This window comes from Neophocaena asiaeorientalis, unplaced genomic scaffold (genome assembly GCF_003031525.2).
Source record: "Neophocaena asiaeorientalis asiaeorientalis breed wild unplaced genomic scaffold, Neophocaena_asiaeorientalis_V1.1 scaffold438, whole genome shotgun sequence".
Taxonomy (NCBI): domain Eukaryota; kingdom Metazoa; phylum Chordata; class Mammalia; order Artiodactyla; family Phocoenidae; genus Neophocaena; species Neophocaena asiaeorientalis.
The window spans coordinates 1241576-1245815 of record NW_020173491.1 but is presented as its reverse complement, the minus strand read 5'-3'; positions in this window follow the sequence as shown (position 1 = coordinate 1245815).

Genomic DNA, 4240 nt, shown 5'->3' with positions numbered 1-4240 from the left:
GTGTGTGTGTGTGTGTGTGTGTGTGTGTGTGTGTGTGTATGTGAGAGAGAGAGAGAGAGAGAGAGAGAGAGAGAGAGAGGAAGGGGCTGCCCTGGACCTTGCCTGCTAACCTGAGACTGACCAGCAGATGGCGAGAGTGCTACGGGAAAGTCAGGGACGGCTGGGGAGGGAGGGAGGAGAGAGAGAGGGAGACAGAGAGACCGACACAGACAGATGCAGAAACAGAGTCAGAGACAGACAGAGACAAAGACAGAGGCAGAGAGAGAAAGAGAGAGACAGAGAGACACAGAGAGAGAGAGACAGAGACAGAGAGAGACAGTATATTAGTCTGTTTGGGCTGCCATAACAAAACACCATAGACTGGGTGGCTTGACAACAGAAATTTCTTTCTCACAGTGCTGGAGGCTGGCAAGTCCAAGGTCAAGGTGCCAGCAAGGCAGGTTTCATTCTGAGCCCTCTTCTCTTGGGTTGTAGGCTGCCGCCATCTAACTACGTGCTCACAAGGCCTTCCTTAGTGTATGCTCGTGGAGGGAGGGGGGGAGGGAGGGAGAGAGAGAGCGAGAGCTCTTCCTGTTCATATAAAGCAGGCAGTTCTATCAGATTAGGGCCCCACCCTTGTGACCTCATTTAACCTTAATTAGCTCCTAAAGACCCTCTCTCCAAATACAGTCACATTGGAGGTTAGGGTTTTAACGTATGAATTGTAGGAGGCACAATTTAGTCTATTGCAGAGAGAGAGAGAGAGAGAGACAGGGAGAGAGGGAAAGAGAGGAAGAGAGACAGAGACAGAGATGGGGGTGGGGTCGGTGGGGGGAGGAGGGAAGAGCCCACGGCACTGGGTTGGGATCAGAATTCCTGGTTCTGGGCCAGCTTTGCCATTCACTTGCCATTCACAGACGCTGTGACCCCAAGCAGACACTTCTCCCTTGGAGCACCCACATCTTCACCTCCAAAGGAGGTAGATATGCACCCCTACCATACCTGCTGAAGTAGCTACACACTTATAGAGAGCAGCTCTTAAGAGCCTCCCCCCCATTTTCTCACTCAGAGACACAGCAACCCTATGAGATGGGCATTAACGTCGCCTCCATCTTTCAGATGAGGAGACTGAGGGTCAGGGAAGCTAAGTGGCCTGCCCAAGGTCACACAGCTCGGACTCAGACCCAGGTCTTCTGACTCTGTTGTCTAACTAGTGAGCGCTCTGAGAGGGTAGAAGATACAACACAGATATGAAGGAAACTCAGAACTTCTTCGCACAGCTAAGGTTGACCAGTTGATCTCGCACTGGGGGTCTCTGCTGGGGCTTCCACAAAACTCTGGAGAGAGGGCAAATTTGGTGCAGGGAACATAGGCCCCCAAGCTAATGGCCGGGAAGCTGGCCCAGAGACCTGGGAACCCAGAAAAACACTTCCTGGACACAAGGTTACCAAATAAAACTGTCCAAGACGGTGGCTTCTGTCCTGCCTTGGTTCGCTGGATGGTGAAGCACATCTCGCTCTTGGCTTCCACCGTGTGGCATGTACAGGGCCGTACGCAGGGGAGAATCTACTCCTTTTCTCTCCGAGACACACGAGGGACGACTAAATCTAATAAGTTAATTTAGACTCCTAGAAACAAGATTAAATTTTCAAATGAAGGCAGGCTCTGACAGCTAAGGCATAAATCTTTTATTTAAAATCGAGACTAAACCCATTCAAATGCAATCAGCAATGACAGATGCAGATAGAAACACGCTCTGATAGAATAGACGCGGCGTGGATTTGTTCGCTCTTGGTGACATATCACAAAGGGTGACCTCAAGTTCAGTCTGAGTGTCAGCCAACAGTGAGGACTCTGCATCCACTCCCATGTGGCTTGTTGACCCAAGGTGGAGCCAGGGGAGATGCCAAGGCAGGTGGGAGGGAGCCAGCCTTGGAGGGCATCGTCCCATTGCTACCCCCTCAGCTGCCACAAGAGGGCAGGAAAGAGGACCAGCGGTGTTTGGCGGTCCCCAGAGTGGCAGCAAAGGAGCCTGAGGGGGAGAGAAAGGGGAGCTGTGGAGAGCAGGCAGGAGACAGTCGAGGTAAGAGGAGAAGGTAGGTAAGGACAAGTGGGGCATTTCCTGGAGCTGCCAGAGCAAAGGAAGCTCTGCAGGCCCCAGACCTCCAAACAGTCTTCTGCTTCAGCTGCCTGTGGGTGGGCATTCCTGAGTGCCAGACACCGTGCGTTCCCTACGCGATCTCACTGTATCCTCACATCAAACCCTTTTACAGATCACAGGCTGAGGTTCAGAGGGGTCAAGTCCACGCCCGAACTGCGCAACCAGTTAGTGCCAGAGTCACGAGCCCTCCCAGGGCGTGCTGACTCCAGTCCCTCACTCTTCCCATCTGCCACTCCACAGCTCACAGACATCCAGAGATGCCGGAGCGTCTAGCAAACATACTGGCACCTTGTTTGTTCTAACTCAGGCAAGGAACAGAGAATGACTTCTTCTAAGTATCACCCCCTTTCTGAAGTTTTCAGATGCTTGCTGCTGCCAGACCTCTTTACAGCAGCACAAACTCCAAGTCACCACCACAAACATACATCCCTGAGGACCGGGGGTTCCCAGACGGATAACCCATGAGTTCATGTTCAGCATTTTCCCAACTTATTTGAACATGAAATGTTTGCGTTCCTTTCATTAGACATTAAATCACATCAATCCATCTTCCAAGGAACCCATTTTGGGAAACATTGATCTAAGAATGTTCCAAGTTGGCCTGTGGCTCCCTGCTTCTCCAGGATGCGTATTACGGTACGTGAAAGTTCGCCGTTAAATACTTGAAGCAGATGCCCAGAGAAGCCATCGTTGACACTGGTGGTTTTCAGTCTTTTTAGGATGTCTCCTTGGGTAACTTGATGAAAGTTGTGGGTTTTTTTTTCCCCAGGCGGAGAGAAGCGTGCACATACATTATGTACATACACTCGAGTGTTGACTTCAGACTGAGGGGTTTGTGGGTTCTTTGTTGCCCAGGGGCCTCAGGTCATAAACCTCTGCTTAAACTCACCATCAGCTGAAGTCCTTGGTGCCGCTGGCAACCGACCACTCGGCCTTGGGAAGATGGCCAAGCCTGTTGGGGTTAGGGCTGCTGAGAGGGTCTGGGTGAAGGGGTCTGGTACACTCCTGTCCTGTGACAAAGGAAGCCTGGAGGGTCATGCCAGTTTCATGTGTTCAATGTAGAGAGTACTCAACAGGGTTCCGGAGTAGGAACGGAAGGCATCAGGCAGCTCGGTGAGCAGAGACCTCTCTGCAGCTCTGAGGGACCTGCCCATAGCCCTGGGGGGGGTGTGAAGGTCAGGGCTCCCACATCTCTCAAAGCCCCCCATAGCCTAGTGCATGAGAATCTCTGCTGCTGCTGCTTGCCCAGCACCCATTCCCTGTCCCCCCTTCTTCTGGGGATAACACCCTGGCTGTCCCTGGGGAACCACCCCCGCCTCGAACTAGTCCATGTGTGTGGTGTGGCTCGGACCTCACCCCCAGATTCAGGGCGGGCTCATGACACAGGTTCATGACCTGGACAGTCAGAGGAGCCATTTTTCAGGTCACGGTGACTGGTTTAGGGATAGGCATGTGATCCAAGCCAGAACAATTAGTTCCAAAGGGATAACTTATGGAACTTTTCCTGAGAAAGAGCAGTGTTCTCTTGGGACTGTGGATAAAAAAGTATGCCTGGAGCTGCTGGTAGCCACCTTGACCCGTGAAGAGAGATTGCCTGAAAATGGATCCTCTCCTGAAGAGATCAGGTAAGAGACGGAGAGCTGGGGTGTCCCAATGAGACTGTTTGAAACTATATCCAGCCATGACCCAAATTAATCCTATCCCTGGCACAATTACATGAACCAGTGCATTTCCTGTCTTGCTTAAGAGCACGTGTGTTGGATTTCTGCCACTTGCAACTGAAAGAGTCCTGAAAAATCCCCTGTGGTTAAAAACACATCCCAGGTCCATGCCAGGTAGCTGAATTAGAATCTCCAGGAATGTAGATCTATCTATCTATCACCATCATCATCTATCTATCTATCATCTATCTACCTACCTATCTATATAGATATACATATCTTCCTGGGGGATCTAATGATCTAACAGCTCTAGCTTGTAATAATTTCCCCTGCTTTTGTACCATGGAGGTCACAAGATGCCCAGCTAGGGAATCCAAGATTATCCACATGCGGGATTCATCCAGTAGAAGCCCAGGAGTCAAGATATTTAACATGGTTT